The following is a 22,623-nucleotide window of genomic DNA, read 5'->3' as shown; positions in this document are numbered from 1 at the left end:
GCGGGAAAAGCTCGCCCGGGAGCGAAAGCGGAGCCGGCCGAGGCGGGAGTCGATGCAGGAGGGAAGGGGGAAATAAAAAGGAGACGGAGGCATCCGAAGCGGAGGGGGATCCCCCAGCAGACGCGGGCGGAAAAGCGTCACTCAAGCGCTGACCCCGCCGCCGCGGCTGTTAATTCACATCGGCCTCCCATCCATTTCCCGCTCGGTGGCGTCGCGCTGGCGTTTTCCCCCACGGACGCGGCCCCGCTTCCGTCGACGGGAATCCCGCGCGCGCGGCGGTGTCCTCCCCCGGCGAGACGCCGTCTGTCCCACGGAGACTCCAACGCGCCCCCGTCACGCGCGGCCCCGGGCTGGGCCACCTCTCCCGCCACCGTCCCCTCCTCGCCTGCACCCGCGCTTCGGCCAACGTTCAAGGGTTTCGTGCCGGACGGGGAGCGCGATGGAGTCGTCGAGACCTTTTCGGCAATTATTTTCCCTTCGGGAAGCCCCCGAGCGCTCAAAAGCGCATAGAGAGGGGAGGAAACAGCAGGAAACCTGTCTGAGGAAGCCCAAGCAGACGGGGAGCTCCAGTCTCAGCAGACGCACGCCGGGCCGGGCCCCCGAAGCCTCCTTTGGTCCTCGGCTGACGGCGCGGCTGCTCGCTCTCGCTCCCGCCATGAAACGGCCGACAGCAGATTTCTGACCTAGGCAAGGACAGGTTTCAGTCCTGCCTGGTTGGAAACAGGGTTGGTAGTTGGAGAAAAATAAAATAAAATGGCTTTCCGGTGGTAATATTTACCCGGGAGTTCAAATAACGAAACCATTGCCGCCCCAGGCCCGTTCTGCTGTCGCGCGCTGTCGCAGCTGCTTGTCTGGCCGTATCCACGGCCCCGCCGCTGCGCCGCTCGCGGCACAGGTATCCTCGGCGCGCGCTCCCGCGGCGGGGAGAGCGGCTCGGCGCCGCGGTCGAGCCCGGCCGCAGAGCGACCGCTTCCAACCGAGATCGCTCCGACCCCAAGCAATATCCTAACGTCGCTCTGTTTGCCCTGAAAGCGAGATCTTGGCTGCTGCGTTGGCCAAGGCGGACGCCCCGGCGCAGACCGTCTCACCGTCGCAGCGGAGAAGGGATGGACGGCGGTGGCCAGCGCCACGGCCCGGCTCAGGGCGTAAAAAAGCTGCCCAAAATCTGCCGAGTGCTTTAGGCACAAGCAGCCTCCCCTCCAGGGAGACGGCCGCTCCGGTTCCCGAGCCGACTCGGCCGCCGTGCCGTATCGCCTTCCTCCGCGACGACGCGCTCAGACGCCAGCTCTCTGCCTTCACATCACCCAAGCAGGTTGTACGGTCCTTAAATATACTTAATTAAGTCTCCCCAATCCTTCGGCATTTCTGCGGATGCATTTCCTATAGGAGCTCTGCCACGGTTCCCCACAGTGTCATTTCTATGGACCCCCATCGTTTTTTATCCCTATTAAATTTTACGAACGTCTCTTTGGATTTCTATCGCTCTTTCATAGGAACCTGCCGCGGTTCCCCAGGGAGTCATTTGTACTGGTTTAATCGCTCCTGCTCGCAGACTCGTTGGGGCAGCCCAGGAGCCTCGGAGCGGGGGTCCGATCCTGCTGGAGCCCCGGCGCCCGGAGGGTCTGGCTGCGGCTGAGTCGGGGGCTTTGACCCAACAGGTGAGTAATGACCATGGGGAGGCCAAGGCTGATACTTCTCTTGATGGATTAAGAGCGATATTAACCTCAGCGGCGGCATGCAGAGATAGGAACGGTTCGGTCTTGAGGTACGCGGCTGCTCTCCACCTTTTTTGCGGGTATCTTTACCCCTCGAGCACGAAGCAAGGCACAAGCCGCAGAGGTTCAAGGGCTACGATGGCCACCACCGCGGCACCGGGGTAATTAAAGGGGCAAAGCATGGAGGAGAAAATTAGCTATTTAAGTGGTGTACTCCAACAGCACCTGCCTCGGACAGAGCTTCGGGAGATGGACGCCTGGGCGGATCCGGGCACGCCTGGAGTTATTTACACCTTCAGCGCTGATGGTGCCAACGGGTGGCACCAGCTCCAGATTGGGCACCAAAAGAGAGCTGATGGCTCAAGGACCGCGGTCTGGTGGTGGGGGGACCCCAAATCCACCGCATCCCTCATCCTCTACTTTTCCAGGATCTGCTGTCCTTCTCCTCCTCCTCCAGCCCAGCAGAGCTGCGCGAGCATCCCACGGGCGCCCTCAGACCACCCCAGCCGGGGGCATTACCCCAAAGCCCAGCTGAAGGAGACCACGTCAACGCCCTCCACCTCCCGTTTGGGCGAGATGACGAGGTGCGCGGCAGCGGTGCAGGTCCCCGTGCTGGGGCCAGGCCGGTCCCGTCGAGCCCACCGGCAGCTGCGGGAAATCGGTGCCTTTCTGCCCACTCCCACCTCCCTCCGCTCCTTCCTCTCCTTCTCCCCGTTACCTCCAGTGCTTCTCTTTATTGGCCTGTTTGCCTCCTCTCCATGGTGTAATTTTATCTTGTTACGGCAACGCTGGTCCCTGTTTACTTTGTTTTACTCTTGCGCTGCTTTTTAGTCCAAATCCTCTTCATCTGGGAAGTGCTTTATCCGCGCGGGGAAGCCGAGGGAAGATATCTTTCATCCTTATCGAGGCTCCTCTCCCTTTCATTATCTCCAGTGCTGCAGCAGAGCATCAAAAGGGCATCTTTGTTCTTGCAATCTAATGTAATTTAAAATATAGCAATTCAAGCTTTTTGAGAAAATTATGTACGCAAACACACACCCATTACCACCCCCCTGGCAGGAAAAAGCCAGCCGTTTTGAGGCAGCTGGATGGGAGCGGGGATGCTCTGGAGACGTCTCTGCACAGGCACGGGGACCATCCACCTCGTCCTCCCGGAGCCCGGCCGGCGGCGTGGCCACCCTCGGCACGCGGCGCCGACCCCGCGCTGGCACCGGGCAGCTTTTTCTTCCCGACCGCCCTGGGCTGGGGATGCTGCTCGGTGCCAGATGCCAGCGAGATTGCCCAGATGTTTCCTCCCAGCGACATCTGTGCCGAAGCCTGCTGGAGTAACAGATCTCGTGTTGTCTCCCGCGCTAGGAGATGCGGCGTCCGGAGCCGGGACCGCTCCGGGATCCTGCTCGAAACCCTCCTCTCCTGGGCCAGGAGCTTGGCCTTGCGGTCCCGCTCTCCCCTCATCCTTGTGCTTTCCCCAAGCCGGGAGGAGACCCAAATCTGCCTGTTCTGCCCTCAAACCCCAAGAGGTGATGCAGGGCTTTTGCAACACCTCAAAATCCTGCGAGACTCCCCAAGCGCAATCACTGCAACTCAGTCCTGCCGGTCGAGACGCCCTGGGGTCCTCCTCCCTCCGCCGCGCCGTGGCCGAGACCGGCTCCAACCTCAGCCTCTCTCCCGGGCTCGCTCGCTTCTCGGAGATAACCGAGTGTGAAGGTAGAAAAGCTTCTTAAAGCTCCTGGAATTAAGGACCATGAGGGGGTTTCGATAGGTTTTGGAATAAATCGTCCGTGAAAACGCTAGGGGAAGCCTATCTAGGGAAAAAAGAGCGACAGAGACAATGATATATCTGCGGACGGGAAGAGGCGGCGAGATCGGGAAGCGACTGCCTGATTGTTCCATAAGCACCTCTTAAAAGCAAACACAATAGACATGAGCAGTTTTTAAAATGACAGACAATACAATGAGAGATAATATATTTAAAACCCATATCAGTTGTTAACAGACCATAAAAACGCCGGTACATTAATCTATGCTGTCTGTCATAGACTCATGAAGCAGCTGTGTTATTTTATAGTTTCATTCCTGCGGGCTTCTCTGACACTTCCACAAATACATCTCAATTTATTTGGATAAGAACAAATAGAAATATTGAATTCTTCTTCCCCTGCTTCTGTGCTTTTTTTTTATTATTATTATTATTATTTTTTCCCCCAGCCCCTACAAAAAGCAGAAGGCAGCTGGTACAGCTTTGAGAGGGTGTTTTTAACCGGCCGGGAGGATCGTTTTAGGAGAAAACCACCACGCGGAGGCATGCCCTCGCCCCTCGCTTCGGGCTCTCCGAGCTCCTTTTGCGCCGTTGGGCTCCGACGGCGCGACGGGACGCGCTTGGGTGAGCGGGAACCTGCCCCTGCTCCGCCGCAAAGCAGAACGCCCGGCGCCCGCAGAGCCGCTCTCCCTCCAGCCCCATCGCTTCCTCTTTTCACACTGCAAATCCCTTCTTATGCCCTGTTAAAACAGTCTTTTGCAGACTTTTGTTTCTGGAAAGTTGACAAGGCTGAAAATTCAGCCTGTTGCTCCCTTGTGCATCCCGGCGTGAACATTTTCCAGCGAACTCTTTTTCAGGATTTGCTCCCTTTCCCCTGTCCCTTCGGGCCCAGGTCGCTCGAGGACTCTCAGCCGGACGGTTCTTAAATGCAGAAGGGGGATAGGATTTCTGCACTTCAACGTCCCTCTTTCGCCTTCGCCTGCAGAGCTCTGCCCCCATCTGCAGCACGTCACTAAATCACGCGCTAACTCCAGTCGCCTTTGCTGCCTATTTGCTTTTATTTCTAAAGAGGAGGAGGAAAACTTAGGTGACAGCTCGTTCCCCAGGAAGGTAAAGCACAGATGAGGTGTTTGCTCAAAATCCCTGTTTTGTTTCCCTCCAAATTCAGACTCGACTTCTTAAAGCATCTGTTTTGCGATAGTAAATGCACGCACGTACCCGCAAAGCTAAGAGCGGATCTACATCGGTCCGCGGCAGAGCTGCCGTTCGAACAGCAGCTGCTCCCGAGCTGCCGCTTCCCGCGCGCGGCCGCAGCGGCGATGTTCCCGCGGGGGTCCCGCTTCTCGGGGGCCAGATCGGCCGCGCGCGGAGCAGCGCCTGGGCGGAAAACGTTCAAGCCCCTTTGCCCCTGCTCCAGCCTCCTCCCTTGCCAGCTCCCGCAGGAGCCGGCCGAGCCCTCAGTGGGTTGGGAGCCCGAGTCCTGCAGGTGCCGGCACCGAAGCAAGGGAAGCGCCGGTTCCCGCCCCACCACAAATAAGCGTTTAACGTGAGTTATTCCAGGCCACGGCACGTTACAGATTGCAAAGCTCAAGCTGCTGCTGTGATTTGAGGCCAAACGACAGTAATTGATGGATGCACTACAATATGCCCTAAAATTTGCAGTGCCGCGGGCCTCGGGGCGAGCAGCAGAAACAGCAGGAGGAACCCGGCCCGTTGCACACCGCAGGGAAGCTGGGCGAGCAGGTGGTTTCTCTTGCAAACCCGTTTCTCGAGCTGAACCTTTGCTCGGCGCCCCGCGTCCCGGCGCTCGCGCAGGCAGGTGGGGCCGCGGCCGCGCCGCTCCCGAGCAGGGGGGATCAGGAAGGAAGCCTGGAAAGCGGCCGTCTGCTTGGCAGCGGGACGAGGACAGCGGTGACAGCGCGGCTGAGTCACCTTCCGATGGAAATTCCCAGCCGCTCTCCATCACGGGACCAGGATGTCGGCGGGGGTCCGGCCCCCGCGCCCTGGGAAGGACCACGCAGGAGGGAGCTGGAAACATCTAACCCCCCCCCGACAGCAAAGTCCTCGCAACAGGCAGGAGCTGAGGCCACTAAACACCCCAGATAGATGGTCACCAGTGACCTGGTGGCCCCCAAAGCCACGAAGCCCTGGCAGACACCACCGTACACCCATTTTGCTGCTGTTTAGCAAAGGACCGGGCGCAGCCAGACCTTCCACCGAGGCAGCCAGAGGGCACTTCAGCCCGTTTTTGCAAAATCCTGAAGTCTTTTGCTCCCGTTCCTGGGCTCTGGCGGCTGCTGAAGCGGCAGGAGGAGCGCGGGGGCGAGGAAGGGGAAGTTGGGAGGTCCGTTGGGAAGTCGCCGTGCCCCGCGTGCACGGGGAGGCTGCGGCTGCAGCTCACGGAGCCGGACAGGCAATCAGCCCCGCGCGGCGCGGAGGAGCGCTCGCAGCGCCCGGGGGTCAAGCAATCTCGCCTAATTGTCCCTGTTGCCTGGGGGAAACGGCTCCGCTTCTGCCCCTAGAGAAAAACACCAATTTCTGCAAAACAGCACCTTGCGATTGGAAAAACGTCAACTACTGCAGTGCCGGCAGAGACGAGACTTTCCCTGTCCCCGGGAGCTCGCAGGCGCCGGCCGGCCGAGGGGGCCGGGTCCTACGCACGCGGTCAGATCTCCGTCAGCGAGCGGGGAGAGAGAAGGCCATCGGCAAAGCAGCTTGGCTGTACAGAGAGGAGGGGAAAAAACACCTCAATTTTTCCATTATTACCTTTGTGCTTATCCGAAGCAGAGCTGGACCGTGACCCTTGCCGAGCGCCCTACCCGGCGGAGGAAGAGGCACCTGCCTCGCACGTGATGGCCATTTAACCTGCCCAGGCAGCACAACTGCTTCCCCCCGATCATAAGAGTATACAAATATACATCTGTCATCCATGCACAACCTTTGGGTTTGTCAGCCGAAATACCGCCGCTGTCCCTGGCACGCTTTACGCCCAAACCCAGCTCCGTCGCTGCGAGCCCCTGCGCTCGGGGCTGTCAGTCAAGCGCAATTCCCTGCTCCGGAGCGGCGAGAAGGAGAAGCCGCGAATCCTTCGGCACTGTCAGGATATCATTAACCTTGGCTTGGGATTTAAAGGGGCTCTTCTTGTCCGTTCAAAGCTGCGCAGTCATTTACTTCCATGCAGCCTCCCTGCTCGCAGGCTCCTTGAAGCCTACAGCTCTGGGCAGCACTTTGCATTCAGCATCTCATCTCAATCTGGCACACACATATATGTAAAAATATACATATATAAAATATAAAAAATACATATATACAAATATCCTTACTTACACACCCCTGTCCTTGCCATTTCCAAGGAAGACACCCCAGCAGGGTCAATGCACCACCAAGGACACCCGGCTCTACAGCTCATTACTGCACCAGATTGAGCCCAGCCTTGCCTCCCCCCTCACCCTCTACAAATTATGCTTTTAATGCCACCCAGGCGCCCCTTTTCCCCCTCGATTTTATCTTCATTCGTGCTCATTGTGGCAGGCTTTGGCGCAGCTGTGGAAGTTTCCGAGCCGTAATCTGCGGCGTGCCCCTGGCGCGAACGGCTGCGGGGAGGCAGCGGGGACGCGCGCCGCCTCCCTCTCCGCCAGCGGCCCCTCGGCTCCTCCGCGCTTTTCTCTCCTTTCGCTCCCCAAGGTTTTCGCTGCTTTTCCTGACTTGGAAACGCAGATACGGCTTGAACGTTGCGGCGGGGCCGAGGTTGGGGGATGGACGGTGGGCGGGAGACGAATTGCAGCCTATATAGATAGACAGAGATATAGATATACATATAGAGAGAGAGAGAAAGGAAAATAAAGAAATAAAAAGTAGAAAAGAACGTGGCTGAGATCCGGGGTGCCACAAAGGGAGCTGGTGCAGCAGGACACGGGCGCTCGGGGTTTAGTTTTAAGTAAGGAAGCACAATTTTCTTCCAATTTTTTTTTCCCCCCCCCCCAGCAGGGAATTTGCTTCGGCCGCCGGCTGCCGAGCAGCTAAGCCAAGAGCGCGCGAGCCTGCAGGAGCGGCGCGGGGGCCGAGGTTACGAGTCCCTCCGGCGAAGGGGAAGCCGCTGGGGAAGGTTTCGGAGGTTTCCCGCAATCGGTTCCCGCCGCGAGCCGGAGCCACGAGCGCGGGGCGTTTCAGCGATAGCCGAGATTTTGGCAATTTCGTAACGTTTCCTGCCTTTTATGCAGCTTTGCGCTTTAATTTGTTTTCGATGCAAGCCATGGGGAGAGGGGAGTTTTGCTTTGCCAACGCCAGAAAGGAAGTTTCCGTTATTCCGGCCTGGTTTTGTCCATCAAAACAAAACGTGCAATTCAAGAAATACGATGAAACCAGCTCTGTCGGGCCGAAAAGCTCAGGTTGAACAAATTAAACACTTTTGCAATGCAAAAACAGCCCCGAGTCCCTCCGGCAGCAGGCGCCGTCCTGCCCCTTCTCCCTGGGGGCTCCCGGCAAACGCCGGCGGCCCCGTTTCGGCCCGTGCGGGACACGAGCCCCGGTGCTGAGCGCCAGAGCAGCGACGGTGCCGGCCTCCCGGATCGTTAGCAGAAAGTCATTACCGTGCCGATCTCAACGAAGCGCGGACGCGCGTGGCAGCACGGATAGCGAAGCGCGGGCTCCAGCCCGAGCAAGGAGAAGCGCAACGCGTCCCGCCAAGAGCCGCCGTCCCGCTCCGGCAGAAAGCCGGCGCCACGCGGGCGGGCGGCCCCGGATGCGGCGCTCCCCGGCACCCTTGTCCCCGCACCCCGGGGCGCCCGGCAGCGCCGCCGCGGAGGACGCCGCTCCGCGGTGCCGGATCTTGGCTCCCGGCTCGGAATTAAAAGGTTATTTGAGACTTTGCCAATTGCTTTTGATCTGCTGATGAAAGACGACGATAAATCTTAAGAGACCTAAATTAATAGAGAGGAAATTGATTTTGTAACGTGTGGACTTGTTTTATTAGACTCCTGCAGGCCGGGCGAGCGGGCGCCGGGCGGGCAGCGGCGCCGGAGCTGCTCCGCCGGCCGGATTCGCGGGGGCGTTCGGAGGCGGCGCCGCGTCCCGCGCGCGTCCCGATGCCCCCTGCCACCCCCGCTGATAAAGAATAACCTTGTTTGCTGGATGTGCCCCCGCTGACAGCCCTCTCCGCCGCCGCGGGCCTGGTAGGGGGTTGGTGGGGTGGTGACGGGGACACGCAGGTGTCCCCCTCCGTAGGCCACCCGGTGCCACCATCCTCCCTTTACTCCCGCAACCCCCAGCCAAGACCTGGTCCGCCACCTCCTTCCGCTCTGTGGGGTCATTTCCGCCCCAGGGGGACAGGGATGAAAACCCCGACTCCCTCCTTGCAGCCATCTCACCCACCATGCCCATGGTTTCTACCAAGGGTTTTCACCGGCGTTGGGAGAAGGGCTGGACACCAACCCCAAACGCCGCAGCCGGGAGAGCCCCGAGCCCATCGCTGCCACCCTGCACGGGCCAGCCCTGTCCGTCGCCCCCGCGGGCAGAGCGATAGCTCCCCGGGACGCTGCCGGGGGACCGTTTCTGGGTGGGAAGATCTCAGCCGCTGCAGTGACAGCTTTGCAAATAGCGGAGTTAGCAGGCAAACGAATAGGCGCTCACATCTCTTTATTAATTATAATGACTCGGTCTAATTCATTAAGAGCTGGGATTTATTTATCAGACGGAGGCGGAGTGCTGTGCAGCGTTCGGGTTCGATTTTGTTCTGCGAGGCGGCTCAGGAGCCCGGGAGTTAGGAATGGCTCTGTGCATCGGGCAGGAAAGAGATGTACGCATCAAGCTAATGACATGAGAGAGGAGCAAAATTGAGATACATGGCGCATGCCCGCTCCGCTCCGGAGGAGTAAACGGACGTACATATTATTATTGCAATATAATTTGAGCCAAGTATTTTCCTCGGGTCCTGAGCGTTTGCTATCGTTAATTGAGATGCCGCAAGTTCAGTGCCTTTCATTACAGCGGCGCTCCGGAGCGGCATGCTCCCACCTAACGACGGGAGCACGACGGAAAGGGCATTTACGGCAGCGGCGGCCGACACGCTCCGACTCCCGCGCCGGGGGGCTGCTCCGCGGTGTCAATCCGGAGCCGCTCTCCCGCGGAGAGCTGGAGAAGGCAGGAAAAGCTCGCCGGGAACGGAGGCAACCCCGGCGCCGCGGATGGGACGTTTCCGGTCGGCGTGAGCGAGTGCGGAAGGAGCTCTGGGAAGGCTGCAGGACGTTTGCTGTCTTCTCCAACATCCGCCCTTCGTAGCTACCGAAACGTCTCTCAACGGCTTCCAAGCAACAACTTGCCTCGGCCTTTCTCCATCCCAAACTAATCTAAACTAACAACGGGAGCGGTTCCCCTAATAACCTCCACCCTGCTGGAGAAATAATTACCGCCAGTGCGGAAGCAAACGTTAAAAAAAAAAGGAATAAGGGAGTTCGGTAACGGCCTGGACTCAAACGGCCGAAGCCAAAGCGAGCGAAGGAGCCGGGTCTCCTGTCCCGCGCCGTCGCGCGACCCCAGCCCGGCGCGGGTGCCCCGGCCCCCGAGCCGGGATTTCCCACCGGCCTCGGCTCATTCTGTTCTATTTCTGTTGTGCACAGAAATAGCCGATTGCGGTCAGCGCCTTCCCCAGACAAAGAGCTGCGAGATCCCGAGCACGGACTGCGGTGCACTCGGCCCTCGTAGCTTCAGACCCGCGGCCCCACGGCCCCGTCCTTCTCGTCTTCCCTCCAGCCCCCTTTCGCCGTCGCTCGCCCCGCTCCGCTGTAATTTTATGCTTTAATTTAACAGAGGCTTTAATTTTATTTGTTTTCCCCCTCGGCTGCTTCCCGACTCGCTCGCCTACAGCACCTCGCGCAGCAGCGAGACGCTCCGCTTGGCGCGGGCCGACGGCTGCAGCCCCGGCGCGTCCCGCGGCCGGGCGCCCTGGACGTTGCCTTTCGGCACCACCGTCAGCCTGTTTTCGCTAATCCCGGTACGGTGCCGCCTCCCCGATGCCGTTTCTAGCTGAAAAAAACGTTCTCTTCCGTGATGCTGTGATTTTGTGCCGGAGCAAATGCCCCCATGGGTGGCCGGGAAGAACCAAGTCCTGATTGGGGCTAGGAGGAAAGCGAGCTCAAAATGCAACGTTTGTTCTGACTTGCCACCAGGGAAGTAGGTTATTGCAAAAAATAAAAACAAAAAACCAAACCACCTTCCAGATCTAATTTCCTTCTTAGCTCACTTTTCCCCTGGAGGAACTGCCATTACTTTGCGGGAGTCACCTGCAGCCCCCCCCCCAAAACCCGGCCCCGATCGCTCCCGACTCTCTGCAGCTGCACGGAGAGGGCGGCCGCTCCCTCTCCCCCCACCGCCGTTTTCCAGGCCTCAGATTCCCGCGGGGACATTAAAGCAAGCGCCGGGCTTCAGAGGCGGGAAGCGTCCCCGGGAAGCAGCACCCGGCGCTTTACCCCGGCGGAGCCGCCAACCGGAGAGCGGTGCTGCCGGCGCCGCGGGCGAGCGCGGGAATTTCCTCCCGGCTTCGTAGCGCCTTCGGATTTGACGCTCCGAAGGTTTGCGGCCGGCGCCGGCACGAGCGATGTGGCCGCGGCCCCACAAAGGGGTGATGCCAGCCCAGGAAAACGCCACAAAAAACCCTTCCAGGTGCCCCGGCGTCTCTTAAAACAGCCCCCGGCTGTGCAACGCCCGGCTGGACGGGGACGGGAACCTCGTTTAACGCGAGAGCCCCCGCGGTAATTAGCAGAGCTGGGGCAATGTCGTTAATAATTGCGCTCGGGCAGCCCGGACGAACGGCCGAAGCACGTTGGAAGCCGCTCCGGCAGCTTCTGGCACATCCCTGGGAAAATCCGCCAAGTCTCTTGGAAAGCAGCCAGGTGGCAACGCGAAGCCGCAAAGGGGCTTCGAACGCGCGAGATTTACAGCCAGGCCCGCGCCGAAACCCTCGTCGCGCGATGAGGCCGATGAGCGGGGGCCGGCGTCGGGGCGAGCCGGGGCTGCGCCCGAGCCCGGCGGGGGCGTTGGGCGGGCCGAGCACCCGTGGGTCCTTGGAGGCTATCAACAGGTCGCTGCCCAGGGCCCAGGCTGAAGTCCGCCACGCTGCTCGGGCGGGAACTGTTCCCGTCGCCCCAACGGCGGGAGCGTGGGAGGTAGTCGCGTTGCTGCCGGGGCGGGTTGCGTAGCCGGCACGAAGTCAGGTCGCCTGGAGTTTATTAACCACCTCTCACTTCCCCTTGGGAGAGGACAACCGGAAAAAGGAAGGAAGGGAGGAAGGAAGGAAATAAATAAATGAATATGTTTTTCTCTTCCGCCGCAGCGGCTCCAGAAGCAGGTGAAACGCGAATGACTAATCGCGCTTCTCCAGCTGGTTCTGCCCTCATTTCACTCAGGCAAAAAGCCTCTGCTGCCTGCTCTGGCCAGGGAGGAGGGATTAAAATCATCATCATCATGATCATCATCAGCAACACCATCGCAGTGACGCAGGAGGCTCCTGGGGAGCGCCGGGGAGCTGGGACGGAGGTGGCCGGCACGGAGCGGGGCTGAGCTGGCCGTGGCACTGGATCATACCCGAGGGAAGCAAGAGGTGCGGGATAAAAAAGCCAATGCTGGAAGCTGGAGATGAAAGAACAAGACAGGGAATAACTGATGGATGGAGAGCGAAGGTCCGTGGAGATGCAGCTTTTGCCGCGTGCATCCCAAGCAAGGTGACCTTGCTTGGCCTTCAAGAGACACTTAGGTCTGGGCAACGGCTCCGGGGCCTGGGGCGGGCGGCCAGCGCGGCCGCGTCCAACAGTCTGGGAAGAGCACAGGCTGCTTTGCTCGGTGCTTAGCCCCGAAGGGTTAATAAGACCCTGGTTGGCTCAGGAAGGAGAAGAGAGAGAAGAGGCAGAGCATGGGCTGACCCTCCTGGAGAAGGTCCAACAGGGGCTGTGCTGTCTCAGGGCTGGTAAAGCCAAACGCTGATGCGGGTGTGAGTCCAGACCTCGCATGCGGTGTGGGTTACACCCGTAGAGCGCTTGTTCACAGCCTCCCACGCAGCCCTTCCTTATTCAGCCCCTGCCGTATTTGTCACCCGAGCTCCTCTCGCCCGCCAAAAACCGCCTCCGTTTAGCCGCCGCGGAGCAGCGGGAGGGGACGCGCTGCAGCCGCTGCAGATGCAAGCGTCCCGCGTGGAAACGCAGCCGGAGGGGGCCCCGATGCGACCCCCCGCGCTGCCACCGGGCCGGGCTGCAGCGCAAGCAGCCATGGCTCGCCTTGGAAGCTACGAAGCTTCATCGACATTTTTACAGCTTGTGCTCTGCAGGTCCGAAACGGTGACCGCAAGCCAAATCTCTCTGTCCTTTCCCTTCCTGCGACGCCAATGACTTTGGTGCAATCGGTGGCGGAATCCAGCCCATAATTCTTCTCCGCCAAGACAGGACCGAGCCCATAATGTTCTCGATCAAGCAAAGTACCAATGACACAGCGGAAAAACGTCGGAGGAGCGGAGAGCGGGGAAAGCGTCCCCAGGCTTCCACGTGGCACCGCTCCATCTCGGCCCGCGTTACCGTTATATTTCATCCCGCTTTAGCCGCTTTCTGTGTTTTCCGATGCGGGGAAACCGTTGATGCGGAGGACTCGAGCGTCGGCACCGCCGAGCGCCAACAATTCCCACGCCGGGATTTCACTCCGCCGTCCCCGCCGGCTCCCGGCTCGCCCGGGCCGGCCTCCTCGCTGCTGGAAGAGCCTCGCTGTCTGCGACGGCTCTCCGACGGATTGATGCTCCACAGAAACGACGGCGCGTTGGAGGAGAAGTTGGCAGCAGAGTCGGATTTGGCGCCAACCCCAAGCCAAAGTTTTGGGGCAAATCAAGCCCAAACCTTCAAAACGATGATTTTCTTAGGAGGTGCCTTTGCATATTGGTGCCCATGTTCTCGATCAGGATTTTGGAGCAACCGAGGAAGACGGCAGAGAAACCTTCCCAGAGTAGGAAGCAAGCGACGTTGGTGGAGGAGGCTCCCGGGAGCTGGTTTCCCAGCTTCCATGAAGCTCCTGCCTTCAGGAAGTCTCCACTTCGCTTCGGAGCACCCACAAAAGGCGCGCGTTGGCCAGACCACGGCGACCTGCGACAGCGCGGTGGTAACGCGGCACACGCCGCGTGCCCAGGCTACGCCGCGCCGTCCCCGTGTCCCTGCTGCACCGGGGCCGGGCAACGCAGCGCAGCGCCTACGAGACGTCCTACGGGCTCCCGCGTCAACCGGTAAAGCCAGAAAAAAAAAAAAAAACCCGGCGGGATTTTGGTGGCGTCGTCTGCGCAGGATCCTGAAAACTGCCCCGTTGGTTAGGGCTCGCGCCGGGCGGGGGGAAGCAAGCTTGCAAAACGCGACTCGCAGAGCTTCAACAAAACTCCAGAGAGCAAACGAACAGCGCGGCTGGAAGGGATCGCGCTCGCAGCCGCGTGGCAGGTTCTGGGCGGGGAGAAGGGGGAAAACCTCCCGATTTTGGAACATATAAAACTGGCACTAGCGGAAATGTCACAGGGCCTGGGAACCGCGAGGCGAAGGCAAATGTGTGCTTCAGCCCCAGGCTGACGTTTCGGGCTGCGGATATACCAGAAACTTGGGAGACTTTGAACGGAAAGCCACTTCCAACCAGAAAGCCAAATCCCCTCCAGGAAGAAAGGGGATGAGTTCCCCTCGTCTTCTAACGGGTTTGTCGTTGTTGTTGTTATTTCCATTTCAAAACCCATTTTTGCCACGGGCAACATGTTTTTACAAAATGTTGCACGCTCAAAAAAAAAAAAAAAGAAAAGAAAAATATTCTGTCAGAAATTTCCTGGCCACCTCTCCGTTTCATGCCAACGCTTCGCACGCTTTGCAGGGCTATAAATGACTGTGCAGTAGCAAATCTGGCCAGTGAGATTTTTAGACTGCGGTATACCAGTCATCTACCCACAGGATTTAAAACCCCCACTTATTTCACACTTTCCTTCACAACTATCTCTCAGCCATAAAATATACATGGATGCATCGATTGCTCTGCTGATCAAATACCTCTCCCTCCAAAAATGCAGCCGATCCAGATTTGTAAGCATCCTAATTAAAAATAAGTTGCGAGTTTGAATTGCAAATGAATCAATTCCTTCATAAGGGAAAAAAACATATCCAGTCGAGCAAGACCAGAATGGGATGGTTAATAATTGATATTTACATTTCTCCCATGTCTGATCAAAGGATTTGATTGCATGACAAATGAGGAAATTACTGTAAAATATTATACATCCATTAGGAACATAGATGCAGCAGATAGCATACGAGAGCCAGGCGATATGATATTTGCCACAGGACATGGAGCGGGAAATCCGGAAAGGGCCGGGGAGGAGGAAGCCGGCACGATGGCAAAGCGGCTTTTTTAGGTGTGGAAGGAACCCAGCAGTTGATCCCGGCTTTGCAGGAGGTGCTGCGGGGCGGGACAGGACGGGTCGGGACGGCCCGGGGCTCTGCTCTGCGCAGAGAGCAGACGAGAGGGAAGGCCTGGTCCTGCAGCAGCACCCTGCCAGCGTGTTTGGGCCTCCTATGGGCTCCTATGGACGCCTGTGGGCCCGTATGGACCTCTATGGGCCCCTACAGGCTTCTGTGGACCTCTCTGGGTCTCTATGGGCCCCACGAGCTCTTCTGGGCTCCTACGCACCGCTATGGAGCCCTATGGGTCCCTATAGGCTCCTACAGCTCCCTTTGAGCTCCTTTGGGCTCCTATGGACCCCTATGAGCTCCTTCAGGCTTTTATGGACCTCTATGAGTCCCTGTGGGCTCCTATGAGCTCCTATGAACCCATATGGACCTCTATGAGCTCCTATGGACCCGTACAGGTCCCCGTGGGCCCCTAGGAGCCCCTTTGCACTCCTAAGGACCCCTATGAGGCCATATTTTGGACTAGATGATCTCCAGAGGTCTCTTCCAACCTAAACGATTCTGTGATATGGGCTCCTAGGGTGCCCGTGGGCCCCTGTGGGTCCCTATGGGCTCTGTACGTGGCATCCACTGCCCGACCACCGTCACAACCCGCTGTCCAGAGAAATCCAGAATTTCGGATTTGAGTGAAGGGACGCAAAGGAGAGGGAAAGCAGAAATGATCCTTCCAGGGGTATAACCACCCTTTGCAGGAGTACAATCTTTTTCTGAATTGGGAGATTCATTGGAAATGACCGTTTCTTGCAAACAATTTCATTGTGGACAAATCAGCACCTTCCAGTAGAAAAAAAGAGAAAAATCTAACAAAAATCCAGGGGTTGATTAACAGAGCGGCCCTTCAGTCCTTACGCCAGCGCCGACAGGCGACTGCCCTTTCCTTTTGCACCCGGGACCCCAGAGCAGGTTTAATTCCCCCAATTTGTTTGCGAGGCCGCAGCAGCGCAACCTCGCGACCGAACAAGCGGGGGCCGGATCCCCTGGCAATTCCCAGCCGGCTCCGGAGCTAAATAACAACATTTTGCTGCCGGATTTTTGCACAGAACAGTTAAAACTCCTCTTTCGGCTGACATTTGGTGAGCATTACGGAGGCGGGCGGCCGGGATCAAGAAAGTTCACGGAGCGGCAGACGCGGCGCAGCCGCTCCTCCGGCTCCCGCGCCAGCGGGCCAAGGTCGGGGCAATCGGGGTGAAATCGTTCGCGGCCCAAAGCGTCTCCGGGAAATACTTGGGGAGGGAGGAAAAGTCAAATGCTTCTTCTGCACCCTTGAAAGACGCGGAAACGGCAGCGCAGCGAGGTGGAAACGCGGCCGGGGGCGAAGGGCAGGTCCTGGCCCGATTCTGCAGTGTTTTCAGTGCTAAACATAAAAAAAAGCTTCCTCCTCCTCCTCTTTGTTTGTCCCCTGTTGGAAATGTGCTTCCGTCTCCGAGCGTTTCCCCTTCATTACTCCTCCAGTTTGGGAAATCAAGCCCAGCGGCGGTCGATATTCTGCCATTTTGCTCAATCTTGGCAGTTGCAGCGTTACGAGAGGGTTCCCCGGGAGACGCAAGGAAAAAGCTTCGGCGGCTCAGATTGAATTTCTTTTTTTCCTTAATTCCCTGGTTCAGGGAGCAGAGCCGCCGGAGCCGGCCCTGCTCTCGCCCAGCGGCTGCCCGGGGCGGTGCGCGAGGCTACAGGCGCACGGAGGAAATCCGGGTGCCAGCACCGGTGGTGGGGACAGACGCTCCCGTAGCCCCTGGAAATAGGGGAAATATATAGACTGTCACTAACATACTGAAACTTATAAATACATTGACCCTGAGAAGCATACCAAATATCTGTAACGCACTGGTAACGGCAAATGCAGTGAATACAAGAACGTTGAATGTAAGAAACACATTGAATATCGGTGGTATATTCAATATGGGATATATGTTGAATATGGGAAATACATGGAATATGGGAAATATATTGCATATCGATAATACAGTGATGCAGGGAAACATATCGAATCTTGGTAATGCCTTGAATGTGCCAAATATATTGAACAGGAGAAACGCCTTGCATATTGGTACTAGGTTGCATAAGGGAAATGAATGTGAGAAATACACTGAGTAAGAGGAATATATTGAACATTGGTAGCATTGAATATGGGAAACATGCCGAACGTCAGCACTATGTTGAACTAGGGAAATGTGCTGAATACGGGAAACAGAGTCCGTATGGGAAATATATTGAATGCCGGTGAAACACGGACCGCGGGGGAGATGCGGCGGCGGCGGCGGCGGCGGGGGGGGAAGCGGCACCGCGGCCGCGCAACAGCGCGCGCGCGGCCTCGCGCCCCCCGCGGCCACGTGCGCGGCGCGCGCGCGGGCCCCTTTAAGGCCCGCGGCCCCGCCCCCGCCGCCGCGCGGCGGCCGCGCGCGCTCCCATTGGCGCCGCGCCGCGCGCCGCCTCGCCTCCGCGGTGACGTCGCCTCGCCCCTTCCCCCCCTCCCCAACCACGCCCCACCGCGGCCCCGCCCCGCGGTGACGTCAGGCGGCGGCGGCCCGGGGAATGACATCACCTGTGCGAGTGGCCGGCGGCGGGCGGGAGCTCGCGCCGCAGTGTCCCCGCGCCGCGGCCCCAGCGCAGCCGCCGGGCGGAGGCGGAGGAGGAGGCGGAGGAGGAGGCAGAGGGCGGCCGCGGCCCTTCCGCGCCCCTCCGCCGGCCGGCATGGCAGCGGGCGGCCGCGCCGCCAGGTACGGCGTTGGGGCGGGGGGCGCGCTATAGCCGGGGGGCGCCGCGCCGAGCGGGGAGCGCAGGTGCGTTGCAGCGGAGGGGGGGGGAGGGGGGAGACGCGCAGGGGGGGTTTGCATGGGGGGGGGGGGACAGCGTTGTAGCGGGGGCCGCGCAGGCGGGCTGCAGCGGAGGGGCCGCGTTGCAGCGCGGGGCGTGCCGGCGGCGGAGCCGCGTTGTAGCGGGGAGCGATGCGGGCAGGCTGCCCTGGGAGATGCGCGCTGTAGCGGGGGCGCGCCGCTGGGTGGGGGGGGGGCGCGTTGTAGCGGCGCTGCACGGCAGAGGAGGGGCAGGCGGGTTACGCTGGGGGAGGAGGGGGCGCGGGGGGAGGCGCGTTATAGCGGGGGGCGCAAGGGAGGGGTGTGGGCAGGGTGCATTGGGGTCACGCTGTGAGGGCGGGGGGGCGGGTGAGCAAGCGGGTTGCGCTGGGAGGGGGCGCGTTGTAGCGGGGAGGGGGGCGCCTCGGAGGGGCGGGGGCAGTTGCGTGGAGGAGGTGCCTTGCAGCGGCGATGCTCCTGGTCGTATTATAGCCGGGGAGCATTTGGAGTTGGGGGGGGGGGGCTGCGTTATAGCAGGGGGTGCAATGGGGGGGGGGGAGTGTGCTGGAGAGCCGTCCCCGGGGGTGCACCCAGCCCGGCTCACCGGGACGCGTCCCCCGCGCCCGGGATGCGCGCGGTGCTCCGGTGCCGGCACCCGGGATGCGTGCGGTGCTCCATCCCTGCTCCGGTGCCGGCACCCGGGATGCGTGCGGTGCTCCATCCCTGCTCCGGTGCCGGCACCCGGGATGCAATCTGTGCTCCATCCCTGCTCCGGTGCCGGCACCCGGGATGCAATCTGTGCTCCATCCCTGCTCCGGTGCCGGCACCCGGGATGCAATCTGTGCTCCATCCCTGCTCCGGTGCCGGCACCCGGGATGCAATCTGTGCTCCATCCCTGCTCCGGTGCCGGCCCCCGGGAAGCGCTCCGTGCTGTGTCCCGCGCTCCGGTACTGGCAGCTGCGATGCGATCCGTGCTGCGTCGCGCGCTCTGGTGCCGGCGCCGGGGATGCACCTTGTGCTCCAGTGCCGGTACCCGGGATGCAATCTGTGCTGTGCTCCGGCGCCCGCGATGCGCCCTGTGCTCCACCCCGTGCCCTCGTACCCGCGATGCGCCCTGTGCTCCGTCCCCCCGCCCCGCTACCTGGGGATGCCGCCCGGCTCCCCTCCCTGGGAAACCGCCGCCTTTCCGGGCAGGGCCAGCCCGTTTCCCCCGCTGCGAAACGCCCCCGCGGCCCCTCGCGGGGACGCTGCCCCCATCCGTGGGGCTGGGGGCGGGATGTGGTGTTTCCTGCGAGATGCCGTTTTGGGGGGGGGGGTTTCAGCTGCCTCGCACCCGTGATGGGGGTGTGTGCCCCCCCTGCTTTTGTTGGGGGGGGGGAAGAGCTCTCCTTGGAGCCCCCCACCCTGATGCTACCCTGTCCCTGCGGGTCTCCGCTTACGGCGCGGTCGGGACTCGGAGCCGCCGCCACCCCGGGCGGAAATCGCGCCGCCGGCAGGCGCGTCCCGCCGGGCCACGGCTCCCCGCGGGAGCAGCTTCCCCGGCCGCTGCTGCGGGAACGGAGGTTTTTCCTCCTCCCGGTGTCTCCCCGCAGCCGCGGCGGATGCTGCCGTGGGAAAACTGGGCGCCGTTCCCGGAGTAACGCGGTGCCCGGGAGATGGGGGGGGGGGGGGACGCGGAGCGCGGGACGGACCCTTCCTCTCGGAGCCGCGCCGTGCCCTCGGGAGCGGTTTTGTCCCCCCGCCGCGGTGCTGCCCTTATTCCCAGCCGGGTAAAACACCCCGAACCCGACGCCTCGGACCTTTCGTGGCCGTGCTGCGGAGCTTCCCGGCAAGCGCGTGGCTATCCGCAGCGAGAGGGGGGTGTTCCCGAGGAGTTGCCACGCAAGGAAGTTGGGGGGGGGGGGGGGAAAGAAAAAAGAAAAACCCCAGGAGCTAAGAAATAACCGCTGCGTGGGAGGGCGTTTGCAGGCTGGCGCCTGGCGGGGGCGATGCCCGCCGGCCCCCGGGCGAGCAGACCCGTCCGTCGAGGTGGTGCACGTCGGCTGCCGCCGAGCCGGGTGTCGAGTCCGAAATAGCTGCGAGCGGCGGGCAAGGGCTGTCCGAAGCGGGCTGGGGACGCCGCGCCGGCGTAGGTGCCCCTCCAGATGTTCCCCCAAGGTGCTCTGGGTGAAGGCAGGAGGCCGAGCAAGGGGGGGACCGCTACTTTTTCCCTTTTTAACCCCCCCGCCGGCCGTGTGCAGGGTCTTGCTGGCGGGGTGCGGGGAAGTCTCGGCTCTCCGAACGCTTGCCCTCTGCCACGTGCCCGCGAGAAGGCTTTGAAGAAGGGGAGATGGGAAGGAAAAAGCATTTGTGCTCTGGCGTTTTTCTAGCCCTTCCTATGAGCGTGAGGTGGAGCGTGCTTGGAGAGCGGGTGCACAGCTGGAACATCTGCCTGGCTCCTCCTTCCCTCCTAGCGCCAAAACTTCTGGTAACTTCTGCAGAGCAGGTTCTTGGCGAGCGTTTGCCCTTTCTGCTTCCTGCTGCAAAGTTCTTCCTTGTAACCAAGTTCTGCTCAAGGAAGTGTTTGTCCTCAAGCAGCAAAGTCATACTTTTTTATTTCGGTAAAGCGTGCCTTGTGCATCACGCAAGCGGAGCTGCACGTGCACCTGCGTGTTGGTGCCTCGGGGCTGCGGGAGCAGGAGGTCCCTCACTGGGAGGTGCAGCTCCGTGGCGGTCGTGCCGTGGCCATGGGCGATACTTGTGCCCTGGGGGAACCTAAGACTTTATTTCATCTTGTAGCCAGCTTGGAGAGCCATCAATGGAGAAGGTTGGATGGCGCCAATGAGCGCCTTGGTCCTGAGCGCTGTGCTGCTTCGGTCCCCGGGTTTAAGCCCTCCTGCTTAAACGGGTGGGACGTGCGCGAGGCTGCTGCCAGCCCTGCTTGCACCCGCGCGCCGAGCCTGCCCTTCCCCAACGCGCTCGGGCCGGTGGAGCCCGAGTCGAGATACATGGCCTTGTACAACGGCTGGGTGGAAAAGTACCATGCCTCCTGCTTGCTCGATTATTGGAAGCTGTTAATTGTTCCCTGCCAGATTGACTTATAAATTAACGAGTTTGCTGGCACTCTCCTCCTCCTTCCTGTGCGTGGTAAGGGCCCATATTTCAAATGGGAAAAGTCATAAATACTTTGAGTAATGCAAGAGAAGCTTCCAGTTGAATCAGTGCCACTTAGCAATGCGGAGGGATGCCTGCTTGCTCCCTGGGGGTTGGCGGTGGGGAGGAGAAGTAGGTGTTTCCGGCGAAGGGAGAAGCATCCTTCGTGGTAGAGCAGTTTGTGCGCTTGGGCATGGGCTACAGGGACGATGGGACTCTGCCCTGAAGGCAGGAGGTCCAGGGATCCTCTCTCTGGGAGTCTGCCTCGTTGCCAGGATGCGTGCAGATCCTTCTTGCCCCTCGGCTCTCTGGGTTGGTCCCTAAGGTGGAGCTGGTGCTCACCAGGCTTCAGCACGCTGGTTTTATAAACCCGAGTTCAAAAACCGGTGCGTCTTCCTGGGGTCCCCTTGCCCCAAGGGGAGAGGGATTGCTGTGACGAAGGGAGGAAGGCTCTGCCTTTTGTCTCAAAGTCAGAGTAACGTGCCCGTGACGCTTTTTCTTAGGAGAAGAGGAAAAGGTGCTTTTGTTCTTCTTCCACGAGGTGTGGATTCTTTTATGAAAAAGACTCTTAATTCTGTTGCTGTTACCCAGGGAGAGAGGTGGGAACGAGGGTAAAGAGATGTCTGATGCCCAGCTAGGTGGGGCGTTGGAGCAAGCGACTGGAGAAACCAACGCTTGGAGCGTGGAGCAGGTTGAAGGTGCTTGTGCATCTCCGTCGCACAGGAGTGCCTTCTGCCCAGCCCTGTCCCGTGCTTGCTCAACGGCGTTGGGCCATATCTACAGACCTCAAAGCCGTGCTGGGCTGGACAGTCCCAAAATCCAGTATCTAGGACTGACTGCTGGGGTGGGGATGCTCTGCGGTGCCTGGCGGTGTTTGTGCACCTGGTAGTTCAATAGGCTTGAACACCACATGGAGCTTAATAGAGCGGAAGTCCTGTCTAGCTCTTTGGCTTGTTGCAGAGTAAATCGGAGTAGTAGATGCACGGTGAACTGTTTATCCGCTTTTCCACGTGGCGTACGACGCTGCGTGGGCGGCGAGTGGCTGTGATGGATGTGAAATGCTCTGTGTGGCCTGCCGCTGCATCTGGATTTTATCTGAACCCTCCGTGTTCCCAACTGAAATAGTTTTTTCTTTTGCATTGCAGAGATTACAAAATTGCACGTATAGGATACCAAGGTAAAGTGAAGCCAGATCTAACCCAAGTCAGTGTTGGCAGTGCGAGCTTATGGTAAGGAGAGAGGTTATTCAGTTGCGGTTTTTTTTTTTTTAGGTGCTGTTAAGTAGTTTATTCCGCAGTTTCTGAACTTTGAGCTTTAAATTCCACTTCTGTGAGCTGATGAGAACATGCATATTATTCATGACTCTATTGCAAAAAAAGGAAAATTTGCAAACGACTTAAGTTAAATGTCGCCTGAACAGAGTGAAAAATGTACTTAACTTTCTCCTTCCAATAATAATCCTTTCCCTCTGCCCGACTCCCTCCGTGTGAGCCTCTCTTTGCTTTCTGCCGCTAACGTAGAGATCTGTGAAAGCGGAATCGGAGCTGTCGGGAATCCTGGGTTTGGGTCCCAGCTTTGCGACTTTGGGCAAGTCGCTTCCTTTTGCCCCTGCTCACCTCTACTTTCCGCTCTCCAAACAACTTGCACCGTAGGACTTTTTTTTTATGATGTTTGCAAAACAGATGAAATAACCAGGCTCTAGGAGTGTGTGAAGCTTCTGGCTGCAGCAATATTTTAAGAAATTGTTGTCAATTGAAACTTGTGAG

The 22,623-nt window shown here is 59.6% G+C and overlaps 1 protein-coding gene and 1 long non-coding RNA gene across 13 annotated transcripts in view; one reads left to right on the top strand and one right to left on the bottom strand.

Moving 5' to 3' along the window:
• Positions 1-203: 203 nt before the first annotated feature.
• LOC138062319 (uncharacterized) lies at positions 204-3,675 on the bottom strand. The gene is made up of 3 exons (XR_011136373.1): positions 3,259-3,675; positions 2,434-2,690; positions 204-1,848 (listed from the first exon to the last, which is right to left on the bottom strand). It is a non-coding gene; the product is annotated as an uncharacterized lncRNA (long non-coding RNA).
• Positions 3,676-17,511: 13,836 nt separating this feature from the next.
• Positions 17,512-22,623, top strand: part of PTPRS (protein tyrosine phosphatase receptor type S) — a 151,081-nt gene continuing 145,969 nt past the window's right edge. For 9 of the 12 annotated variants that reach the window (XM_068919540.1, XM_068919542.1, XM_068919537.1 and 6 more), the window contains exon 1: positions 17,512-17,650. The gene's annotated coding sequence lies outside the window, so the exon portion shown is untranslated. The remainder of the gene's footprint in view (positions 17,651-22,623) is intronic. The other 3 variants (XM_068919546.1, XM_068919544.1, XM_068919548.1) reach the window with 2 other exon arrangements.

This window comes from Struthio camelus, chromosome 26, assembly GCF_040807025.1.
Source record: "Struthio camelus isolate bStrCam1 chromosome 26, bStrCam1.hap1, whole genome shotgun sequence".
Lineage (NCBI taxonomy): Eukaryota > Metazoa > Chordata > Aves > Struthioniformes > Struthionidae > Struthio > Struthio camelus.
The sequence above is the reverse complement of the archived record's forward strand: the minus strand, read 5'-3'. Positions and strand labels throughout refer to the sequence as shown.